The 26,503-nt window shown below is 44.3% G+C and overlaps 1 long non-coding RNA gene across 1 annotated transcript in view; it reads right to left on the bottom strand.

The window, feature by feature from the left end:
* LOC311584918 overlaps positions 1 to 6,642 on the bottom strand; it is a 29,963-nt gene extending 23,321 nt beyond the window's left edge. The window contains exon 1 of the long non-coding RNA XR_014775035.1: positions 6,525 to 6,642. This is a non-coding gene — a long non-coding RNA (uncharacterized lncRNA). The remainder of the gene's footprint in view (positions 1 to 6,524) is intronic.
* Between the last annotated feature and the right edge of the window lie 19,861 nt (positions 6,643 to 26,503).

The raw sequence follows: 26,503 nt of genomic DNA on the forward strand, positions 1-26,503 counted from the left end.
AAATAAAAACAAACAAACAAACAAACAAAAAACCAAAGAAACTGACCTGACAAGTTACACTGGGTGTCTTTTGAGGAGCCACATAACTATATGAGGAAACAGATCAGAAGTTAAGGGCTCCCAACAGAGAGAGCTCCAGATTAAGGGGTTTTACTAAAGAATTCTAATTATCCAAAGAATCAATACCAAATCTATCTGATCCTTTTGCAGCAAAACCAAAAATGAAAATATTTCCCAATTCATTTTATAAAGTTAACATACTCTGATATCAAACATTTAAAAGTAGACAGTACTTTCTCACATACTCTGGTGCCTCACCTTTGACCATGTCCCCTGGAGGGAGAGACCTGGTGGCACTCAGAGGAAGGACAGCAGGTTACCAAGAAGAGACTTGATACCCTATGAACATATACAGGGGGAGGTAATCCCCCTCAGGAACAGTCATAGGGGAGGGGAATAAGGGGAAAATGGGAGGGAGGGAAGAATGGGAGGATACAAGGGATGGGATAACCATTGAGATGTAACAAGAATAAATTAATAAAGGAGGGGAAAAAAACAAAAAAATAAAATAAAATAAAATAAGAAAGGAACTCTAGTCCAAAATTCAGGAATAGGTGAAAAATTGCTCAGCAAAACAGCAGCAAATAAAATTCAGTAATAAATAAATATATTAAAAAAGGACCATATCACAACCAAATGGGGCTCATCCTAGTAGTAAAGTCTAAATCAATATTTTAAAAACTTATCGCTGTATTCTATAATATTAGCAAACTAAGGAAAATGATATCAATTAATCTACAAAAGAGTTGACAGCATTTAACATGTTTATGCTTAAACACCGTGAGAATAAATAATACAGGAGTGTTTCTGCAGTGTGATGGCAAACATGTAACAAAAACTTATAAGTAACATTATATCTCAAAGAGACGGAAAAGGTTATGCACCTGAGATCTGGAATAAGGTATAACATGTGCTCTCACCACTCTTACTCAACGGTATTGAAATTCCATTGCAATGCAATAAAAAATAGGAAAATAAAATAAAAATAAAAGTAAAAAATAAAATAAAAACCATATGTTAAATATAGGAAGACAAAAAATGGAAATTAAAGCTTTCCAAAAGTAAAGGGGTAAATTGATATGTCAACTAACTCATATTTCTGTATACTAAAAATGAATGCTAAAATTAGTAATATAATATAATTTATAATCACCCAAACAAAAGTAACTGGTAGATATGAACTTTATAAATGTACAAAATTATGTGGCACAAACTATACACCACTGATGACAAAAATCAAAGGGAATTTAAGTAATGTGATTTCTTTGGCTGTTTCATTCTGAACATTTTTCCTGTTCTATCTTTTAGTTTCATAATCTTCTATTTGACTATATCTAATATGGTTGTTAACCTTCTGTTGACCCTTAAATTCCAACTACTCTTGCAAAATATTGTTTAGCTTTCTTTCATAGTTTCTAGTAGTGCTGAGTCTCCACCTTGACATCTCAAGTCTTGAACACGCCATGGGACTTAAAAAAAACTATAGCTGCTGCTTCAAATTGACACTTTGTTGGTCTGTTATTCATATCTATTGTCTAACTTTTTTTCTGAAATAAAATTTTGGTCATTGGCTTTATCTGGTGGTGTGCACAGCAAATTTTATCATATGCCAAATATTAAGAAAAATGCAACCAAAACATGAAGCTCTGTGTGATTACCACTTCTGTTTCTGGCTAGGATCCAGACTAAAAGACAACCCTTTTATGAGCTTTCATGAGAGTCGGGCTGTCATGAGAAGGGTTTTGTTTTGGTGTTATCTATTCATTCTCAGAGCTACAGTGACAGCCTTTGAAGATCTAAGATGAGGCCTAGGAGCCCCTCCTTTGTGAAGGGTCCTAAATATCAGGAATTATTCTTTTCTCTGTACCACATCGTAGAAACTAGGCTTGCACACCCACTCGCCCGGCCCACCTTTCCTGTTCAGCTTCTTCGTACTTCCTCCTCCACTCATGAGTCACGCAGGACTTTTAGGGGGAAAAAAGTAGTAACAAAGGCTGGCTTCATTTTTGTACTCTTCTTATCTTTGGGGTTTTGACTTCCCCTGCTTCTCTCTGTTTGGTAACTTCCAAGTGCCTCTGAGGACTTAAAAGATTCTTCTAGTTGGATCCATCATTCCTAACCATCGTCAGCTGAAGTCATGGCGGATAGCTCAGCATTGCCAAAAGTCTTCTGAGTGGAGATTTCAGAAGAACTTTCTTAGGTAAATTCCATCTTTCATATTTTCCACTTGCCAGATCGTCTCGGGGACGCCTAGAGCCCCACCTAACGCCACTTAAGCAATCTGTCCTGGATGCTTCATGATGCTTAAGAAACTGGTTAATTAAGATGCTTAATTAAGGGAAAGCTAAAAGCAATGTGTGTGTGTGTGTGTGTGTGTGTGAGAGAGAGAGAGAGAGAGAGAGAGAGAGAGAGAGAGAGAGAGAGAGAGAGAGAGAGATTGGTACAGTTCATTGACCATCTAAGCCCCATTGTATCCTAAATCTGAGTTAAAATCTTTGTCTTGAACTCCATTTTTCTTCCAGAAACAGAGCTGCATAAACTTTCACAATGAGTGCCTGACACTTGCAAACACGTACTTTATCTGTTGAGCCTCCCTCGGATGTGAGGTGTTGTGATTTCAGGTGCTGCACGAGACACAAAGACTGCGGAAACACAGGCTTCTGAAAGCGGAAAGCCTTAGAGAGACTCACACTAGACTTCCCATCGCACAGATGCATCACTTGCTGCCTGAAACCTGCTTGAGGCTTTGAGAGGCAGGCGGGATCTCTGAGTTCGAGTCCAGCCTGGTCTACGGAGCGAGTTCCAGGACAGCTAAATGAGAAACCCTGTCTCGAAAACAAAAACAAACGAACAAGACAAAAATCGTGCTCGGTGCTCTTGTCGTGTGAAATGCAAGTGTTGGTCCCAAAAAGGATCCCTCTCCCTCCTCTACAGTAGGACCCAAGCAAACTCCTTAATGCCTCCACTACATAAAATGAACTTGTGATTTGAGCTCATTCTAACAGTGAACTATAATTTCCTTCCAAACTTTAAAAAAATAAGTAGCATATACCAAAATAAGGCAGGAGAGCAGAGATGGAAGAAAACAGCATCTGTCAAAGAAACCAGTTTGCAGAAAATGAAACCCTTTCTGTCCTGGGCTACTATAACTTATAGCACACGTGCAAGAGAAGAGCCCGGTGTTCCGTAAGCAACCTATCCAGGGTCACGAGCCTCTTCGCTGAGCACTTTGGGGGCATATGCCTTTCCCCAGCTCTTTCTTTCTCCCGTTTTTTGGGGAGGGACGGCGTCTTTCTGTCTTGCTCTTTAAGACTTTCTTCTCGTACCCACGTGTTTCTGGTGAGCATGGAAGCATCCTCCTCCGGTGCCCCGCCCCAAAGAGACCATTTACTGACCTTACGAAGTTAAATTTATTAGAAATTGCCCTTCCACACGGAAAATTTACTGTCTCTATGCAGATTGGACTGTAAGGTGGTAACTGTATACCATATATATTCACGTGTAGCTATATAATGTAGTCATGTGTGTGACATGTATGATTGAAATGGGCTTGTCACAACTGCTACCATGAAAGATTAAAAGCACCTTAGGAGCCGGAATTGAAGCTTTTCCCTCAGCAACCCCAGCTGGGAGTTTGAATTATAACTGCTAAATGAATGCGGCCCTCGGTGCCGATGTGCTTGAGGAAGATAATAAATTACCGAGAAATTCACAGAAAGAAAGCCCTGAACTGACATCCGTGAATGGCAGCATCGTGAAGACGTGAGCTGAGCAGGACTTCCACTAGAGTTTGAACTCAAGTCGATAAGATTTAGACAGTCTGCAGCATGACTGACGTTCCTTTCCTACAGCCACAGTAACAAATGACAAAGTGTCTCAAAGCAACCCTTAAATCAGAAATCTGAAATTAGTCTCACATAACTAAAACCCAAAGTGCTGATAGGACTTCACTCTTCCTGGAGGCTCCAAGGGAGAATCTTCTTCTTCACTCTGCCCGTGATCCAGAGGCCACCTGCGTTCCTTAGTGTGACATCATCCATCAGCTCCAAAGTGCCCTGCTCCAACCTCTACAGTTGTCACCGTATCTTTCCTCCTGCCTTTGATTTATCTCCTCCAAACCCCTCATGATCAGCCTGGACCCGTGTAAGCAATCTAGATCATCCCCCCTTCTCAAGATGCATAACGTAAGCCATCTCCTGAATCCATTCTGCCACGAGCCTAGCATCATCCGGGTTTGGGGTTTGGAAGTGTGGGCTTCGGAAAGCCGTTAATTTGTCTGACAAAGATGCCTTGAGCAGTGTTCTTCCAAGTGTAGGTGTTCTTCCAAGTGTAGAGCCTGCGTTATGGAGAAGCCCACCGGGGATGACTGCTCAGACACAGTTTATAGCCAACTGTGTCTTTATTCTGGGATTACATTCAGATATTCAGGCCCCACGTATAGTATCAAGTGTGTAGGATGAGAGCTTTTTAAGAGCAAAAACCACATCCTATTATCTATCTTAGTTGATGCAGAGGGAGGTTTTGCCCAAGCAAACAATTTAACAGAAGCGAAGATAAGTTAGCTGGGGTATTTTTTACCTTGGGTTCCTAGAATAGAGCTGGATAATTTTCCATGGCATTCTTCATCAAGGAGAACAAATTCTAGTTAAACCTAAAATGGTCTCATCAGGAATGCAAAGTGGAGGACCCTCTGCACTGTCTTCCTCGTCACACCTGGACCAGAGGCATCACGATCATTGGATATTTTATTTTACTATTACTGTCATCACCATCATCACCATCGTTATTGTTGGAAGTGGAGATATCGGTGCATGTGTGGAGTCAGAGAGCAATCTTGTGGAACTGATTCTCTCCTTCCAATTTTATATAGGTCCCAAGATCAGACTCGGTCTCTAGGATTGCACAACAAACACCCTTACTTGCTAAGCCTTTTTCTTTTCTTTCCTTTTTTTTTTTTAACTGCCTAATTTCTTAAAATGCAAACTTCCAGACCTACTGAGAAAAGAAACTCCGGCAGCCTAGCAAATCTTCAAGTGATTCTGACACATGCAAATGTGAGGAAAATTAAAGCAGGCACAAAGGACTATGGGTATGTGGAATTCACAGAGACAGAGGGTCCCTAGGCCCTCAGTATACTGAGACAAGGGTGACGTCATCAGGGCACAGAGAGCCTGAACCTCAGCCTCACATCACAGTTGAATGCATCACTCCCAACATGAACGTAGTGGCATTGTTACACATCCCACAAAACAGTTTCTTAACTGAAAAGGTACATTGATTTCATGAGTGATAACCTTAACCTATTCAGATTCACCAATTTAGCAGAACAAGCTGGAGAAATGATTTATCTTTTAAATCTATGAATCAAAATCTGGAAATTGGGATTTCCAGACTAACATAGTCCAAACATACAAATTATAGAAACACTCAAAACATAATTGAGTGATACTTGAATTTCCAAACATTTGCTTCGAAGTAGCTGTGACACAACTTTACTATTTCACTTTTCTTTCTAACAGGGTAAGAACATATCAGAGTTATCTTCAGACACCGCACTTAAAAGAAAAAAATAACTGTAGGTTACTTCCCATGAGAGTTGATTTAGGGCAGAGGACAATGGCCTTCCCAAAGGCAGAGAAATGGGGCCTTAGGATTGTGCCTCCGAGAGGCAAACAGGAAACAGGAAACTCTCTGTCAGCCATTCTTACCCTGCCCCCAAGAACAGGAAAAGCAGTAGGAGAGGCTGGCCAGAGTACTTATTTTGACCCAACCCAGGAAATAAGATGGCTTATTCACTCTGGAGACCTGGGATGTCGTGGAACACACAGACAACCTCTGCAATCCTGCTGCCTCTAATAGTCTGATAACATCCACGCCGTTTTAATGCGGAACGCTGAGGAAATGAAGAGCAATATATACTCCAGACACATTGATCAGGTTTTAAACAAAAGAGAGATAACACTTTTGTCAGGCATCATTAAATAAGCTACCTTCTATCTCCAAAACTTCTCCAAGGGGCTATCACCACGGTCACTCAAGAAGCGGAACAGAAAGGCGTGCTACAGCGCCCCCTAGCAAACCCAACAGTAATAGGAAGAGCTAACCCAAACCCCACGCCCCACCCACCCACCCCGTGATGCAATTGTACCTCCAGAATCTGACTTTTAAAAAAATAGTGCTGCCCAGCTCGGAAATTTGTATTAGAAAGGCTTCACAAAATTATAAGAATAAAACTAAGTTTGGAACAAACAAAAATCTATCGAAGCCCTGGATTTGATTCCTTGGAAGGGTCGCGGGGGAGGCAAGTATAGAATGTACCAAAAGATGTCAATGTAAATGTCATCACAGTTAAACACTTTAGAAACTCTCCTCAGGGCACTGAAATGTCTGCAGAACGGTCCTGCCATGCAGATGCCGCACCAGGGGTCACATCTGTGGAAGAAAATCGTCAAGATTTCACTTACGCAGCAGGCCTGACTGTGTTCCTTTGCATGCAGACCCTGGCCGTTTTAGGATGATTGTAAACGTCTCCTTCCTCCGAGGCTCTTCAGCAGCACCCACACTGGCAACCTGGTCGTCTGAAGAGGAACACCAAGGGTCATTCTTGTCTTTCCCCTCTTTGACTACTGTGATGCTTAGCTTTGGTTGTTAGCTTGACCAGCTTGAGAGCCGTGGAAGAAACTGATAAACTATCTCTCTCTGCCTCCCTCCCTCCCTCTCCCCTGCCGTGTGTGTGTGTGTGTGTGTGTGTGTGTGTGTGTGTGTGTGTGTGTGTGTGTGTGTGTGTGTGTAAATGATAAAGATGATTGGAGGAAACCGAGCCTGAAAGTGACGTTCTTCTGAGTGAGCGCTCAGTCCTTCTGATATTACCATGACCTTCAGATGGTAGACTCCTGTCAGCACATTGGGCTGTTAACTGAAAGGTTGGTGGTTCGAGCCCACCTGGCGACGTGTGACACAAAACTGAAGAAAGAACTTCTCAAATGGTAGACTCCAGACTGAGCAGGGTTTGAGTGTGGACCAGAATCAGTGACTCTGCAGCAGGCTTTGGACCTTCCACTCCTGACTGGACTGCATCTTCGGTCTCTCTTGTTCTGAGCAATTCCTGCTTTCCCCGGGTCAGCAGCGCCCAGTAAGGGGCTGTCTCGCTTTGGACCACTGTAAGCAACAGGATAAATTCCCTCTTATATCTATCTATGCATCCTATCGGTTCTGTTCCTATGGACAACCTTAACAAAAACATTCCTCTCCAGTCATTTAACACGTTGTCTCATTTTTTTCCTCTGAAACATCCATCTCTCTGCCCCTCTTCATTATTACTACCCTATCCCCAGTCTCAGTCAACACTCTATCTTGACTACGAACACTGCCTCTTGACTTATGCCCAAATTCACCCAGAATACCCTGGGTACCCAGGTCCCTCCAGTACAGACTCAATGTCCCTTGTGTGTACATCTCATCCTCCCTGGAAAAACGGTCCCCTGTGACTTGTGTCACCATGTCACTTTACTTCAGTAAAATCATTGTTTGCAATTCTTTCCACAAGGCGTGACTTCTGTAACATAAAGGGTCCACAGACATATAACTCCTTAAATATTTATATTTGTGTATCCTGAGAATCGAGCCTAGAGCAAGATATTCAACATTTCCCATCTCTCAGTGGACTCTTCTGCACCCCTCCCAATTAACACCCTTCTTTGTCACCCAAAGGTAACCACGGTTATAGCTTTCATGGCAGTAACTTCGTCTGACTGCTTTTAAAGGCATCATAAGGTAGGCATTCTTGTAGACTTTCCCACTTTGTAGATATTTGCCAGTTTATTTGTCCATCCCCTACTTTTAGGCATTGGGTGCTTCCACGTGAAGATGATTATGAATAGGGCCGAGGCAAACCTTGTTCTGTGAGCACACGCTCATCTCAGTTAGTTCATTAGTTAGTTAATGAATGCCCATTCGTAGAACGGCCAGGACACAGGTAGGCAGACACTTTGCACTTTCATGTATCACAAAGCAGTCTTCCAAATTGACATCACTTGTCAGTCTCTGAAATATTCCAACAGTTATGTCACCTTCCTGTTAACTTTGTTTTCGTTTTGGTTTTCCAAGACAGGGTTTCTCTGTGTGGCCTTGGCCATCCTAGAACTCACTCTGTAGACCAGGCTGGCTTCGAACTCACAGCGATCCACCTGTCTCTGCCTCCTGAGTGCTGGGATTAAAGGCGTGTGCCACCACTACCCTGTTTATTGCTAATTTTCATGTGTTCATTCCCCAACCATACTTGAGTTCTTTGAACTAAGTTCCCTACCTTGTGTTTCCCCATAGACCGAGTACATGGAGTATAGGTACAGTTATATATTTATGCTTCATGCAAGTTAAAGATTAAGTGTATTCTTGAGCGTGTTGGAGGAGGGGATAGCAGTGTTATGTTTAATTAAAGGAAAACCTATTTCTTCTCTTCGGACCCATTCCTGATGACAAATGCCCAACCCAACCCTCCAATACCTCAGTCATCCAAGGTGAGGTTGGGCATTCAAATCAGGTCCCTAAATTTCCCAGTCCTCGCTGAAGTGCCCCACAGCCCAGTCACATCTATCTGCCTGGGCTATCAGGTTTTAAATGTATATATGGTCAACTATTAAGCTGCTGGAAATTTTAGTAAACTACAATCCCTCCAAAACTCTCCCCGCTCCTGTAATTGTACAGTCATTCTGAGATGTATTGATGGAGCCATGCTCAATAACTCTCCATCCTGCCTTCAAAGGTGGAACCAATTAGTGCCAAAGTCAGCCACCTCAACCCATAGATTTAAAAAGAAGAAAAAAAACTCGCCTGTCCCTTGGTCTGTTTGGGCAGATGGGGGGCATTAGTTACACAAACACCAGGAGAGAGATAGGATTTCCAGGAAGTCCTCTACAGTCCTACAGTTCACCACAAAAGTGTTCTTCTAGTCTTCCCTGGTTTTGCTTTCTGAGTGTGTTACACTTTTTTTCACCATTCTTACAATTTTGCAAGTGTCACTGAATAAACAGTTCCCTGCTCCTTTTTGTAGGGCCAGTTTTCTGCCTTTTGATTTTCCCTTTAAAAACAGAAACAAAAACAGGCTCCAGATGGTTTCAGCCACCAGACCCAAGAGAGGCGCTCTGTAGCTCTAAAACAGGAGTTTTACAAACCTGTGTAAATGGAAGATATACGCCACCATTGTCTCTTTTTCACCCAAGAGGTACACACACACACAGAGAGACACGCATACAATAGTTAAGGCCACTGATGTGCAAGTGTGAAAACTAGAGTTCTGATCCCCAGCACCCACACAATGCTGGCTGCGCATGATGGCCCATCTATTAGTCCAGCCTCAGGAGAGGGGAGCAGGGGACACCAGAGAATGTTAGCTAGTGTGTCCATGATCTCTGGGTTCAACTGAAGGGTACTGCCTCAGTAGATAAGGGAGAATAGTTTCTATTGACTCAACCTTAAGCCTACGAGCATGCACGCGCGCGCGCACACACACACACACACACACACACACACACACACCATACATGTGCCAACATGCATACATACCTGCATGCACATCGTATGCACACATGAAATTCTTTTTTAAAAAAATAATAACCAGATTCTTCGTACATACACAGACAAAAGGTTTTGCTGGGGGCAGGAAGAGTGAATATTAGAGTCAACTGTAAACGCTACAGGATTCCTTTAGGATATTTTTAGTCGGAGTCATAGAACTCCCTAGTTCTGGTATCAAATTAAAAGGAACTGTTTCATATATAAGATGTAACTGTGGCAATGATTTTAACACAATAAAATTGTCGTCCTTATCTTTCAAAATATTCTGAACACCATTAGTAAATGGATTGCAGTTCTAATCAGCAGATACTAATTGCAAATGAATTATCTTGAAAGTCTAAATCAAGCCATGGCTCAGCCAATGAACATACATGACTCATACAACCTTTCTTTGATTTTTTTGAAACGTACCTGACTTACTGAGTATAATGTGCTAAAAGTACACACATACATTTGAAAGCTAAAAAAATCCACAAATCTGCACTAGTTAAAAGTATTTTTGAAAGCTTGATTTGTATCCATTTGTTCACAAATGTATGCTAACACAAATAAGATGATACTTAGGAAACGCCTGCAGGAATCTCTTTGGGAAGACACTAAAAATGATTTGCTGGAGCTAGAAAGATGAACTAAAGGTTAAGAGTGCTTGCTGCTGTGCCTGGCACCCATTTTATTGGCTCACATCTGCCAGTAAATCCAGCTCCGTGGGATCTATTGCCTTCTTCTGGCCTCTGCAGGCACCTGCCCATACATAGCATACACAGACACCAAAATAAGAGTAAAATCTAAAAAGAGTCATTTGTGGACATTATAGAAATTGCATCCAGACTGTTGTTCCGAAGAACGTGAGGGAATTCCATCACATTATGTGCTCAAGAACATTCTATGTGTCGTCATAGTATCTTATTTGGGGCTCTTGCCCTATTGGGCAGTCTTTCCCAGAAATAATCAAGACTAAATGTTATGAACTTGGGATAGATGGTGTACAAATCCATGAAAATGTCTTCTTTTAACATAAAATTGCAGTCAGTGGGGGACTTCTTGATCATTTTGTGACTATCTTTTTGGGTGTCCTTGATGTTGGTTCCAAGAATCTCTCCCTAGCACTGCATTTCTTTGGAATAAATTTATTTTCCTTTTATTTGTGTATTTATTTTGTGTTTCCTATGATTTCAACTTTCATGAAGCCATATAGCCAATTTCTCATTTATTTCGCAATCTCACTAAAATAATATTTTCCTTTTCTTACCACTCAAATATATCTTTAAGAAGTGTCTTTTCTGCGCAAAACTGAAAGAATTTTCACATACTTGCTTAGTTGTATAAAACCATTTAAGCTTTATATGTCTAAGGAGATGGATGTGATGGTTCATGCACTGAGAAGCTAAAAGCAAGAAGACCAGGAGTTTGAGATCATCCTTGTCTACATAATGAGTTCAAGGACAGCCTGGACTTCCCCCCCCCCCTCTCTCTCTCTCTCTCTCTCTCTCTCTCTCTCTCTCTCTCTCTCTCTCTCTCTCTCTTTTAGGTTTTTTGAGACAGGGTTTCTCTGTGTAACAGTCCTGGCTGTCCTGGACTTCCTTTTGTAGACCAGGCTGGCCTTGAATTCACAGCAACCCGCCTGCCTCTGCCTCCCGAGTGCTGGGATTAAAGGTGTGCGCCACCGTGCCTGGCCAGCCTGGACTTCTGTCAGACACTGTCTCAAAAAAAAAAAAACAAAAAAAACCAAAATAGTCTAAAGAATACGAATTTTTATGGAGACAAAGTTAAAAAATAAAAATTTTTAAACTCTTGGTTAACTGTTTTCTCAAATGAAAACCGCACCCCTTCCCTTAGTGTCCGTGCCCCCTGCAATCTGACCCATGTTCTCCTGTTCTGCTCTATCTTTCATTTCGGCTCAAATTATTCTCTTCAGGGTTCAAACTGTCATTCCAGGGCTTCCGTTTTCCCTTCAGCCCAACTCTCAGCTCTTCATTTTTGAAGTGGATGAATGTGGAGCTGGAGAAATGGCCAGTGATTAAGAGCACGTGTTGCTCCTGTAGAGGACCCAGGCTTAGTTGCCAGCACCCACATGGTAGTTCAAAACCATCCTCAACTCCCGTTCCACAGGATCCAACTTCTTCTCTGACTCTGTGGACACCAGAGATGTACACGGTGCACATATAAGCACGCAGGCAAACACTGACATGCATGAAACAAGCTTTTTAGAACTCTAAAACAATAAAAGTAAAATGAATGAATAATCGTACTTATCAATCTTCTGGGTGGGGCCTATTCTACTTGCAAACTAAACACAACCAGACCTCGACGGTCTAGCACATAGTAGGCGCTCTAACCTGAGCAGACACACGAGTCATATAGCCTCGGCGTGGACTTTCATGGATGCACCACCCTCTCTGGGTTCATCTTCTCAAATGCAAAAGTCTGCTTCTTATAGTTCAGAAGAAGTCCAAGTTGCGGGTCACATCTGGTGAGGGCTGTGTTACGTCATCTCATGGCAAGCATTCTAAGGGAAAGATAAGTCAAGAGAGCAAGAGGGGGCCAGATTGATGTTTACAACCAGCCCACCATCACCTTAGCTAACCCACTCCCAAGATAACGGCAGCCATCTCCTCTAGAGGCTGGAGTCCTCACAACTTAGTCACCTCTCCTTAGGCCCCACCATCTGACACTGTCACTTTCGGGAGTTCAGTTCCTAACACATGATTGTCCAGGGGGCATGTTCAAACCACAGGACATGTTATTGCTCAGCAATTGAAGACCTCAGCCAGGTCTTCAGGAACAGACTTTTTTCCAGAGATTCACTTTAAATCCTGGAGAGCTCTCCATCTCTTCCAGGCAAGAACACTGTGCTCTTGGAAGGCAGAGTGAGATTTCAGATGTGAGCTTTTGCTCAGTACGACTATCCAGAAACTAAGCTACCTGTGTGAACTGACTGTGAGCATGGTACAGAAAGGACAGTGAGGAGCCACTCGGAAAGCTGGCCTAGCCAATTAATTCCAACAAGAACATGCAATGGTACTCAACACAAATTGATCTATTCATAAAGTTGACCAGAGAGAGGCTTTTTTCTGCAGACATTGAGGCAGATCTCAGACCCTCAGCCTCCTCTCCCAGCAGGACAGGAGATGACAAGCCGCAAGAATGATGCCGCTTGAAACTGACCTTCTAGAAGTTAACATGACACATTAAATCTCCACTTACAGGATGAGGAAGACTGGGTTTTCATTCTCACATGAAAGCTAAGCAGAAGCCTCAGTGTTCTACCAAAGTGAAAGGTGACAGATACCTAAGATCACAGAGTGCAGAAAAAGTAAGACAGGACACCAAGCAAGGCAGGAGAACATCAGCGGGAAAGGGCAAGTACGGCCAAGGAAGGAAAGAGTAGCGGGGGCTTCCAAAGGAAAGGTGATGCTCTGATGAGGAAGAGTTCAGAGAGAAGAGGCCCAGGTTGTTAGGTACCAGATACCCTGGGCTGGATGCCTTTCACCACTGTAATTATTTACCCATCTACTTCAGATGAGGAAAATAAACGTCACACAGTGACAGGAGCCGACCCTCGGCCAGGTCTCTGACAGCATCAGGAAAGCAGCGTGCGCACAATAACTCACTCGCGCGCCCTCATTTGGCCCTCCTGATATCGATCTCATCTGCAAGCACTATGACCATGACATTTCTAACCACACGCAGATGGGGGAGAGTGAAGGCCTCCGGTCCCCCTCTTGTGGCACTTCCCTCATATTCACGCTCTAGCACGGTGGCTGTGTGTAATAGAGACACCTCACAACGGCTGCGGAGGACATACACTGCTACCAATGCTCCTCCTCAATTCCAAACAGTCCCTCTGCGAAGATCCACCCTTCTCTCGCTCTGGCTTTCTGCCAAAACTGTAGAAGCTACCAGACTAATAAATCTAACCAAGCTCTTTCTACCGAGAAAAAAAAAGGGGGGGGGGTGGGAAGCGTGGGATGGAGCAAAGAAAACAAGCCTCCTACTACCTACACCTCTCCTCATGGTTGTCCATAGTGTCAGGCTATATTTGATCCCTCCAATTTAACTGTCCCTCGTTAGGTGGGTCCCTTCATATATCAAAACAGCCCTTACAGACACTAAGTGTGCCAGGTGGTGGTGGTGGCACACACCTTTAATCCCATCACTCTTTTAATCCCACACACCTTTAATCGCAGCACTTGTTTAATCCCACACACCTTCAATCCCAGCAGAGGCAGGCAGGCAGATCGAGTTCGAGGCCAGCCTGGTCTACAGAGCAAGCTCCAGGGCAGCAATAGCTACACAGAGAAACCCTGTCTCGAAAAACAAAAACAAACAAATAAACAAAAAAGAAAACAAAACAAAAAGCCCACTAAGTATTCAAGTGCTTCCTTGACACCAATGCACAGAACTCAGAAAAGCTTCAAAAAAAAATTAAATCATCACCTCCATATTTGAAGAGCTTCTGAAAACCAATCTTTTTGGTACTATCTTCTATCACAGCACTGTCTACCACCCTTACTTGTCCATGCAAATCGTGACTCTAGGTCCTTGTGTTTTGAAAACCAACGGAGGGATTTCCTAAATTTAGCAGCATCAACAAAAGTTCTACATAACTCAGATTTTGATTTTAAAAATCATAGTCTTGCTTTCCCTGCATTACCCTAGTTATTTTTTCCCTGGGGTTGTGTTTGTAAAATACAACTTGGTCAGGCCATTGCCTTCCTCACATAACTTCCCTGGCTCTCTCTTGTCTGCACACTTGTTTCAGTATCTCTGCACTCAAAGCCTTCACCAGCCCCGCCCCTTCCCTCCCTCAGCCCTTCGTATCTATTTATACACCCAGAGTCTGAGCTCACTTCACTCTGATCGAGGCAACTTCAAGCCTCGGTCTCCTGCTCATTCTATTTCCTCAAACTCAATCTTCCTTCTCTCCGTTTTTTTCCCCAACCAAAATGGAATTTAGCCTCTGAGGCACAAATAAAATTTCATCTCCTAAAGACCACCTTGCAGATCCTCAAGGGGACTTAACTATCCATCTTACACACTAAGAACTACCTCTCTTCTCTGTGCTCTGTGCTGGCTGGTGGTTCCCAAGCATATTTCTGCTCCTGGTGCATACGTTCCCTGAAGGTGGAGATCAGGAAATTGTCTCTGGGCTCAGTGGTTAGGAGCACTGGCTGCTCTTGCAGAGGACCCAGGTTTGGTTCCCATCCCCGGTGTGGTGCGCCACGGCAGCCCATAGCTCCAGCCCTAAGGTATCTGATGACCTCTCTGGCCTCCAAGGACGCTGTATGCACACTGTACACATGCAGGCAAAACACACATGTAAAACAAACCTTTTTTTAAAAAAAGAGTGTGTTTCTGTAACAATGCTGAGTGCAGGCTCTTGCACACAACAGGCGGTCAACAGCTAATAAGAAAGCCCTGGAAAACCACCAGCAGTTTAACCAATGGAGTGAGATGCTGGAAGTTTGTAAATTTGGAGCTAAGAGAGCTAATAAATAAGTTTTAGCTAACAATGTACATGCTGCAAAAAGTCAGAAGAGGGGCTCCCTGAGGTGATAGTAGAAGGCTTTTCCTTACAGCTGGACTTCAATAGGGTTGTATTGGTCAGGGTTCTCCAGGACCATAACTTATAGAATGAATGAATACATATATAGCATTTATTAGCATGGCTTACAGACCGTGGTCCAGCTAGTCCAGCAATGGCTGTCTACCAAAGGGACATCTAAAAACCCGGTAGTTGTTCAGCCCACAAGTCTGGAATTTTCTAACGGTCTTCATAATATGCCAGAATCCCAAAGCACTAAGCTTTAATGCCAGCGAAGGAATGGGCTTGCTAGCAAGAGCAATCGGGCAAAGAGAACAAGCTTCCTTCTTCCGTGCCCTGTATACAGGCTGCCAGCAGACAGTGTGGCCCTGATAGTAGGCGGATCTTCCCACCTCAAAAGATCTGAAGTAGAAGTGGGGTCTTCTTACTTCAAATGATTTAATTAAGAAAAAGAGTCCACACAGATGTTCCCTGTCTCTTGGGTTTTAGCTCATTCCAGACGTAATCAAGTTGACAACCACGCACAGCCATCACAAGGGTTACTGATAGGGAGTTGCTTCCCTTCCTTTTGCCTCCTCCTTGCCCTATTATTACCTTTGAGTCCATTTCCTCAGTGTCCAGTATATGAAAGTATTTTTTAAAAAAAAACCCTTGCCCAAAGGCCAATCAGTAGTGACTTTCAGACCACAATGTTCTGTGCACAGGCCTTGTGGTTTTCCAGCATAAGTCAGGATCCCAGTGTCAGATGTTGGCATGACCTCCTTGTGCACTGAGGGAAGGTTGTCTTGGTTACTCAAATGTTCATTTCTGTCCCAGCAGAGAGCTCAGTATGGTCTGGACTCTGTTGTTGTTGTTCTAATTGTTCAGCACCTGCTTCTGAGTTTGTAAACATTCATCTCCATCACCTTCTGATTGGTTTAATGAAGAAACGACCTATAGCTGAGGCAAGGCAGGACTTCTGGGCAAAGACAGGATCTGTGGGAAGAACTGAGAGGCAGGGAGCGACTGGCCAGCCAGACATCAGGAGAGTTGGACATACAAGGACCGAGGAGAGGTTAACGGGCCACGTGGCAAATGTGCCTAGAATAAACAGGATAATTAAGTTAGATGAGCTAGCTGAAAAATAGCCTAAGCTATAATAAGCAGTAATAGTCTCTGTGTCATTATTGAGAGCTGGCCGGCCAAGACTGCCGGGCAATAGCCAGATACCAAGGACGGATAGTCATGAGAAACAGTGGTGCCTACAAGAGCTGGGCAGGAATGGAGCCTCAAGAAAGATGGTGGAGTCCATTGATGAGATCAGGATGAGTAAGTTACAGGGAACCCAGCCCAGCGGACTGAGAGGGCTACGGGCTATGGAATCTTCCACCTGGAGGACAACTCTGTACTTGGCTCTGGGGTGATGGCTCTGGAGTGAATTTGACCTCTGGTAACTCCCAGCAAGCCAGGAAGCTTGGATCCCAGCTTCAACTAAGCTGTGTCTTGAAAGTCATCAGAGGGAGTTAGCTTTCAAGCCATCCATCATACCTTGCTGGTAACAGTCTCGAGCAACAAGAGGATTGTGGGGAATTTTGGAGAAAAGGGATGCCTTCGTCTCTCCCATTGTGTCTGTGAGGTTCTTTAAAAGGATTGATTTAGTCATTTGAAAATTGGCATGAAACAAGAGCTGTCAAGGACAATGCCTAGTGAAAGTAAGATTGTAACACGCTCCGAATGACAGACAGAGGATGCCCAGCTGATGTGAATCATGCATTAGATGTGAGCTTCCTTGCCTAACATACCTAAATAGATTGTAAATACTCAGGGGTTTGTCCTGTTTGCAAAATTTTGAGTGTAAGCAATTAAATTCACAAGAAAGGATAAAACACTCTCTAAGACAGCCCCCATGGCTCCCCTGGTTTGGGGGAGTGGCCACTCCTGCTTTCTCCAAATTTGCCTCTGGGAAAGTAAAGCCTCTGGGGATGTCAGAAAGGAAGACACCAACCACTAATGCTCAAAGCCTGCCTCTGCTGCCCATTTGGGGACCTCTCTGGGCCGCATTTACAGACCCCTGCGGCCGCTCTCCCTCCCTCTTAAGCACAGAGGAAAAACAAAGCTGAATCCTGAAAAGCGCATTTCAAACCCCCCCCCCATGCAAATTGCAGGGTTAGGATCAGAGTCAAGCAGAACCACAGAACAGCCAGGGGCCTCAGTTGAGATGGATGCTGACACTCAAGCCTAGGAAATGTCAGGGCCAAGATGCACTGCGTAAGGAAGCAGGAAACACAGACCTCTAAAATATTTTGATTAAAATTTCTCCCAAGACCTTGCAGCATTATAATTATATATTTAGATTTGTATTCTCTCTCATTAAGGAAAACAGTCATCTGTAAAAATACGCATAGGAGACAAGGGGGGAGATAAGTCCTCTAAGATTTACATTGAATCCCCGTTTGATGTTCATGAAAAGAGAGGTCTTCCTGTCTGGGGGAGTGGAGACAGCTTCATCCAGGAGAAGGCCCGTGGACTGTGTCTTTGAGGACTTTGACAAGCAAAGATGAAGGAAAGGGCCTTTGAAGAAGACAGCAGTGTGAGCACGAGGCAGTTTAGTTTGGCTGATGGGCAATCACAAGAATGATGAAAGCCATTAGAAAAACAAAACACAAAGAACAGCAACAAAACAAAAAGAGCAAGTCCTCAAATTTTCCTGCACAGAAACCAAGAGGCTCAGACCGTTCAGAAAACAAGGGGAGTCGCTGAAAGCCTGTGGGTGGTAGTGGGATCCACGGGAGTCACTGAAAGCCTGTGGGTGGCAGTGGGGTCCACGGGAGTCGCTGAAAGCCTGTGGGTGGCAGTGGGGCCCACGGGAGTCACTGAAAGCCTGTGGGTGGTAGTGGGATCCACGGGAGTCACTGAAAGCCTGTGGGTGGTAGTGGGGCCCACGGGAGTCGCTGAAAGCCTGTGGGTGGTAGTGGGGTCCACAGGAGTCGCTGAAAGCCTGTGGGTGGTAGTGGGGTCGCTGAAAACCTGTGGGTGGTAGTGGGGTCCACGGGAGTCGCTGAAAGCCTGTGGGTGGCAGTGGGGCCCACGGGAGTCACTGAAAGCCTGTGGGTGGTAGTGGGGCCCACGGGAGTCACTGAAAGCCTGTGGGTGGTAGTGGGGTCCACGGGAGTCGCTGAAAGCCTGTGGGTGGTAGTGGGGTCCACACTATGGACATTTCAGTAGGTTGTGTTCCAGCCAAGAAAGTACAAAACAGATGCAGCCTAAAAGGAAAGTGAAGAGGCAAGATCACTTGAGAGATTTTTTTTAATAATCTTGTAAACAGGGAAGCTAGTTTGAACCAGTGGAAAAGACACATCAAATGGTGTCAACTGCTCTACTGATGGTCTAAAATGGAACAGCCAAGACTTTAAGGAGCCAACCATGCAGAGTTAACAGAGTAAGCACCCCAAATAGTGATGGTCCCACTTTTTTTTTCTTTCCACTTCAGGGAACAAAAAACAAAGTGTTCAATGGTTGGTTTTTCTAAAGGGCTGATACAGCTGTGGATGCAAAGGCCGAGCATCCACTCCTTGTCAGGAAAACTGTACCTCTGAAAGCCACAGACCTGGTTAAAGATCTTTAATTATAAATTATAGTAAGAGTCCCTAGGGGGGGAAAAAAAGGAATTGTTTTTCTCATGGCTGAACAAAATACCCCAAACAATGACTCAAAGAAGGGTTTGTTTTGACTCACAGTTTGAAGGGATCTCTACAAATCACAGCAGGAAAATTATGGTGACCAGAGCATGAGGCAGCTAGTCATGCTGTTTCCACAGTCCATGGGATACGGCAGAGCAGGTTTTCACAGTTAAACATCTCTGGAGACACTGTCGCGGACACGCCCAAAGCTAAGTTCCCTAAGTGTCTCCAAGCCCAGTCAAATTGACAATGAAGACTGACCACCAAAAAACAACCCTAAAACACCAGTGCCTCCCTTTGTAAAATTTTATTTAATTCTCTATTCCTGGGCTGGAGAGGGCATTCAGTGGTTCACAGTACTTGGCCCTCTTCCCTAGTCATTCCATGGGAGGGTGAACACTTTCCGGCAGGATTCCTCCAGCTGCAAAGGACCACGTCACATTCCAAAAACTTCAGCGGGACAGAAGGTCCGGGAGTTCTTGGACCTAAAGTCCGTACACGACTGACTTCACAACTAGATCATTTGGTGAGATATTGAACCTTAAGGTCTCACATGATTTCAGCCTGGGGCTGGAGAGATGGCTCAGAGGTTAAGAGCACTGGCTGACTACTACAGGGGTGATGAGTTCAGTTCCCAGTACCTACATGGTGGCTCACAACCATCCGTAATATGATCTGATGCCCTCTTCTGGCCTGCAGGGGTACATGCCGATAGTATATAGTATACATAAAGTAAATAAATAAATCTTTTTTTTTTAATTAGCCTACTTTTCCTTGGTTTTGGTTCATTTCCAGTTATGCTTCCTTGATAGGATCAATACAGTTGTCAACAACTCCAAGACTTAAATCCAGGGACCTCAACAATGCCAGTAGAAACCTACAGACTCTTTCTTTCCAGTGCTTAAAAATAAAAGAAGAGGATGTATAGGAACAGAAGGGGAAAGGATGGAGGGAGGGTAGAAGACAAGGAAAACGAGGAGAAAGAAAGAAGAAAAGGGGGAGGGGAAGAAGGACACAACAGCAAGAATGAAGCTCAGTTACCATCCAAGACTAAGGCATACGTTGCTCTGATCAGCTGACCCAAGACCACGTGACTTCTCCTGACCATGAATCAACAGTGCAGAAGAGACATTTCCTCACATCAAGTTATAAGGCTGCTACAAAATAGAACAGGGAATGGATGCTGAGGTTGAAAACCAACAGAGGTGCACTGAGGTCACATGGCCAAAGCAGAGAGGCACCATGAACAAGGTGGAGAACTGGCTTCAAGCAAGAAACTTAATAATAATCATCTAAAAGCTGCATTTTAAAGCTGTTTTATTGAAGCATGCGATGCACCAGTAGGCAAGCTTTCTGTTAGCCTTGAGATAGTCTGGTGGCTGGTATAGTACATGTTCCAGATGAACAGTGAACTTATATGAGAATTCTGTGCCTTTGCCAGGGGGTATAAGGGAACACCAAAGAGCGCACATGGGCTAGAAGGCGAGTTTCTCTTGTCTGCTGCACCTGAGGACTCTCCACCACCAGGACAATTTCCACCAGCTAGAAACTCCTCAAGCCTTTAAGATTTCATTGTGAATGACGTACTTTTGAACATACCAGCTCACGAACACACCTCACTTCTCTTCTGGCTCCAGATGCAACAGTGGTTTTTCGCAGGACTAGCTAGCTAATTAGCAGCATATGTTCTCCGTTTATCCCCACGGCTTAGTCTAAGTAATATCTCCCTTCTCAATTATTTTTCTTAAGGATTTTAATATTTCAAATCTCACTCTTGATACGAAGTAACAAAACTTGCCAAGTAAACTAATTGAACATCTGTCGCTGTCGACTTTGCTCCAGCTCCCTTTAACCTCATCCGTCCATAACTAGAGCCTTTTGTTAGTTTTTCTTCCTAATTTACACACGCATGTATAATCACACACACACACATGCACTCATATGGAGTCCTCACAGACCTAGTTCAACAACCTGTACCATTTACTTTCAGCTACATGTTAAGAAATATGGAGCTAGACTCAGCAGGAAGGGAGCTGTGATCAATTAATGATGTCTGCCTTGAGCACAGGAGAACACGGTCCATATTCTATAATGCCATATACCTCCTAAAGTCAATCCTAATCATGCTCTAAGGAGACTCTAGGAGTTCCATCCAAGAGAAAGAAATCAGTGTTCAGTCTCTTTGCCAGGCAAGTAGGAGGGCCAAGCTAAAGGCTGACTTCAGCCCAGGGGAATGACCAGGGCCTGAATTAGTTACAGGGCCCAGGTAGAGACGGGACAGTCATGAGCTGCAAAAAAAAAAGACAAGACAGTTACCAACCCAAAGGGACCAGACATGAAGGGGGGTGGTCCAAACTCGAGGAAACAGGAAGGAACCAGGCAAACCAGATCAAAACAATAGGGTTCAAATTAAAGAATGGGAGGTGGAGCCTGGAGGAAGTCCCTGGGCTGTGCAATCACAGACACAGCTGCTTGTGGGGTCTTTGACCCGGTGCACAGGTGGAAAGGAAACCATTAAAGGTAAGTGCTTAGCTCTTTCACTGAGCATCACATAATCTTGCTCTTGGACCAGTTCTATTCTGAGCCTTGATGCTAATGACTACATCCTGAGCTTGTCGCCAAAGCCCAAGCCCGTTCACGTGCCCACATCCCAGGATGGTTCCCAGTGCCGGGTTCCCGATTCCTCCCTGCTCTCGCCAACCCCTTACCCTTCATCGTGGTGGGACAGAAATTCCATACCTGCAGCCCGTGGTATACCAGTTAGCCGCCAACAGACTTCCCTGCTGTTCCTCATGTGTTCTACAAATAGTTGCGGAAGCTGCTTGTGATGGAAGGAACCCAACGGCAAATGGCTCCTAGCTTCATGGGACCTTGAATCTGGTGAGAAAACTAATGCGCATGGAAAAACAAGACAAGCGCGTGTAAAACTGTAACTATGGTAGACATCACAAAAGGAAAGCATATTCCTTTAACAGAGCTATCTAACGTAGTCGGAGAGGTCAGGGAAGCCTTGCCTGAGGAAATGGAAGAGAACTAAGCACCCATTCACTCACCTACTCACCCGTTCACCCAACAGACAGTAAATAGATAGTGTGCACCTTCCCACCCTAGCACCACCATGCTAGGTCCTCTTCTCATGCTGGGGATCCGGCAATGAGCAAAACAACACCTCAGCTACCACAGAGCTTATATTCTAAGCACAGGGGGGAGATGGACGAATATTTAAACCATTGGATAAAATAATGAGTTATCAATTAGGTTAGAATTGTCATAATAAGATTAAATCAAGGGTGGCTAGGGACCTCTATGAAGGGATATATGCGACACTGAGGAGGCCCACTTTGTGTTTTTGGGGGGCTGGGGAATTTTGACCCAGAAGGGGCAGTCATTAGAAAGGCTGGGGTAGAAATGAGCTCCGCGTCTTCTAGGGATGTTAAAGAAGACCAGGAATACTAGCGCCCCAAGACAAAGGCATCCTCATCAAGTAAATAATTACCATTAAACATGACGGCGTGCTCAGCCAGCCAGCTAGCTTACATATGTGTGGTGTTTCCATGCCTGCTCAGTAGGACTGTGATGTGAACGGGAGACTTGTTGCGCATGCCTATTTGGGCACCAAGCTTACTAGCAGTTGTGGTAAATAAATGTGGGACCAGCTGGGGCCTCCCTGACGCCCCGCCACAAGTGTGAATGGGACCCCTGATAACATTGTTTTGTCACTTTACACTCCCATAAGCAATGAAGACAAATAAGTGGCTTCCTGGCAATGGCCCGGAGCTCTGAAGGAAGGAGACATGAGTCTGGTATGGTTTTTTTTCTTGCATTGAACCCCTTCAAAGGTTCACGGCCATGAGCTTCCAGGGGCTGGCTCCAGGGGAGCCACGTCACTCCTCCTTCTGAAAATGTAATTTTTTTTCCAGTGTGCTCCATCAAAATTTCAAAAGGCTGGTGGATTCAGGACCATAGTATGTTTTTTGCCATTTGCAATAATGAATACATGACTTCAGCGGCAGCCCAGAATTAAAGCGAGAAGCATCCGTGTTTTGTCTGTGCCTAGCAACAGGACCCTGCAAAAGTTCTCCTTTCTGGAGTGGTTTCTCACCCAAGTAAAATTCTTCCTGGGGTTAACAATCGTATAGGGTCATTTCACCTTTGCCTTTGCCCCAGTACTCGGATATTATAGCCTGGTCTGCCAAGAAAGTTTTTGCAGATGTTAGTAGTTCAGATGAGTCCCTGTTGAACCAGTGTGGTCCATAAATCCAGGAACTGGCATCTTTAGAGAAAGGACTGAGCGACTCGGCACCAGTCCCCACACTGGGGCGATAAGGAACCATAGACCTACAAGCTAAGGAACTTTGGAAACCAAGGGGAGCTAAGAAGACACAAGACATGGCTTTTTCTTAAGAGCTTTCAGAAGGGGAACATCCTTTAGCACCTTGATGTCAGACACGGGACTCATAGAACTGTGAGAGAATAAACTGTTGCTGCTTTAAGTCCCACTCCTGACCTACACCCCGCCCACTGTTGTTGACTTATGGAATGAATACAGCAGCTACTGAACTCTGTGGCCTGGCAGAAGACGAGAAGGGCAGCCAGGCTACTATGTGTCCATTAGCAGAGAGGTGGGGGGGGGAGGGCAGAGAGAGGCTGAGCAGCTCTTTGATGTGTCTGACTTCCAATGCTCTGAGTAAGAAACCCATCTTGTATGCTAGTTGAAAGCGGGGCCTCCCTAAAGTGAAGGAGGGGGAGAGACAAGAGAGGGTGATGGATTCTGTGTGAGAGGAACGCAGAAGGAGGTGGGAGAAGAGACCGGCAAGATGGCCATGGCTGGTATAGGGAAAGATAGTGCGGGAGGAGTAGGAACAGACTGTAGCTACGTGTGTGTGTGTGTGTGTGTGTGTGTGTGAGAGAGAGAGAGAGAGAGAGAGAGAGAGAGAGAGAGAGAGAGAGAGAGAGAGAGAGAGAGAAGTCACAATAAGACCCATTGCTTTGTGTGCTAACTACAAATTTTAACTGAAGGAAAGGTGAGTCTTTGCCATAAGGCTAAGTGGCGTCCTAGCCCTGCCAATTTCCATGTACAAGTTCTTCACTCTCTCCAAATGGGGACTTAGCATACAAGATGGCCGGAGTAGTAGGAGAAAGAGGCTACTTGTGGGCTGAGTAAGGAGTGCCAAGTCGTGAGGTCCCAGGCAGAGGGGAATGTTGGAAGTGGCTTCCCAAAAGGCGGAGTGAAGTCGGCTTGACCCCTGGTGCTCTGTGATACTGGGTAGGGGACATGGATACAATTCCTCAAATGCTTCTGCTCCCTGGGAGAGTCACGCCCACTGGTAGGGCGGCGCAGCACTGACGTCCAGACTCCTGTGCCCTGAGATTACTCAAGATGCTGCCTACAGTGGAAATGCTGCACAGAAGCTGCTAGACTGTTTTGTTTAGGGAATGAGGATAAGAAAAACAGTCTATTTGAAGTAGGCGTGGTAGTGTACAGGTGTGACCCCAGCACTAGGGCAGCCGGAGCAGGCAGAGGTCTGATGAGGTCAGCCTGGGTTATCTGGTAGACCTGTCTCAACACAAAAAAAATTTAAATATAAGAAAGAGAACTATTTTAAGTCTGTGTATATATAACACAGACAAAAATTATTTTATGTTTTTGAGCCTTTAATTGAATCCTTGGATGTCAAAGCTATAGTCTTTCAGAACCGAGTGCACATAAGAGAGGGGGCGGAGCCTGATGTCTACCTTGAACTCAGTCATCACTCAGCTTGGCCATCTTGCTCTCTGGCCTCAGTACCCCTGCTTGTGAACAAGACCAAATCGTCTGGTGGTTTCAGACCCAGATTGTAATCTGTAGCTTTGCTTGTTCTCAGTCTTTGTGGTTTTGTTGGTTGGTTAGTAGTTGATTTGGGTTGACTTGGTTTCTAGACAGGACTCAGTATATAAACCAGGCTAACCTCACACTCACGGGGTTCCACCTGCCTCTCTCCCCAAGGCTGTGACTACAGGTGTATGCTGCCACTCCAGATTCATGGCTAGTGAAGCTTTTAGTCTTTTGAAATATTTTTACATGAAGAAAAGATTAAAGACGCTGTGGAAATTTCAAAAGAGATTCATTTTATCTACAAATCAGAATTAACAGTTTTGACTTTGAGAAAACTATACATGCTATTCTTCTATTTCTGCAGTTAGTGCATATCAAAACAAAAGTTACACATCTTTCACTAAAGTCATATTTTTTTTCTAGGTAGGAAAATCTGAGTAATAACAAAAATAAAAGCAGCAATTCCTCATGTTTATACAGCATCTCTGATCTGAGGCCTTCCTGTACAGTATTTTTATAAACTGTATGTGTCTCTAATTTTTGGCAGGTCACATAAAAGGGCTAAACTGTCTAGGCCATAGGCATTATGGGAGTTCATCAGAGTGATGTGAGAGTCAATAATAAAGCCAGCTTTTTTCTCAAGTGTGTGTTACATGCAGGAAGCTCTGAGTGTCTTAGTCTTAAAGGATAACGCATCACCCTGCAGTGCCACAAATATGAAAATTGAATCAAGGCAGAATCTAGAGTAAAACCTACTGGTGCTAAGGGCTGTGGGTATTGGGATCTGCAGCAACCATGTGTTAGCGGTCCACTCTGCATGGGTACTGCTCTAAGTACCTTCAAGCTTCTGAGCTTTGCAAGTGAGTAAACTGAGGCACAAAGAAGGGGTTCAACTCCAGCAATCTGGCCGAGTCCACTGCCACCGCTGCCATCGCTGCCATCGCTGCCATCACTGCCACACTCATGTGGGAGGAGTGAAGCTCGCTCGGAGCATTTTCAGATAACTCACTATGCTCGCTCTTCCTGGGCTATAATCCAAGCTTGCATACTCCACATACAGGGCTCTTGAGCCGTGTCACTGACGGGTCGCCAGCATGCACTGAGCCTCACCTCAGGAAGATGTCCCTAGGCCACATCAATCATTGGCAAGTGCTTCAGCTGTCAGATACCTGATATATTGACATATGCTTATGCAAGAAAGAGCCAAGTTTATGTTAAGCTTTGTTTCTGGGCAAAAAGTTTCAACTCAAATATTTCATCGCCTTCCAATACATAATTCAATCCCTTTCAAAAAAAAATCATCTATGGTACTATTTTTACTGTGTTCACGTATTCTAAAGAATATACATTCTAAAACACCAAAAAAAAAAAAACCCTAAGAATTGGATCAAACCCATTTTGAACCATTTATTGCTATTTCTTATTCCTTGGAATTATTTGAGGTCTTGGTGCCTAAAACAATGATTGTCTGTAAAACACTTGAAGACCTCAGTGTGAGGCACCCTGGTCAAGGTGGATTTTCCATGACTTCTAGACATCTCCTTGTGCCTATGATGCCCCTTCTAGCTCTTGAGACGCAGACTCATTTCAACTCAGGAGAAAATGGAACAACCGTCCAGGGCTGGGGGAGTCAACATCTGCGGCTACTGAGCTCTGATTAAATCAGTTAGGTCTTTGTCCTCTGCTACCTCCACAGTAGACCCAAAACTCGTGCTTTTTAGGAGGTGTTGTCGAAGAACGCTGGTCTTCTAAGTGACAAGCCATTCATGGCTCCGGGTAATATTTTCCTTATATTGTGAAGTTTCTCCATGTTTGTGTGAGGTAGGGTCTTAGATCCACCAATATTGGCAT

The sequence above is a fragment of the Acomys minous genome, assembly GCF_964271855.1.
Source record: "Acomys minous genome assembly, chromosome: 15".
In the NCBI taxonomy this organism is placed as follows: domain Eukaryota; kingdom Metazoa; phylum Chordata; class Mammalia; order Rodentia; family Muridae; genus Acomys; species Acomys minous.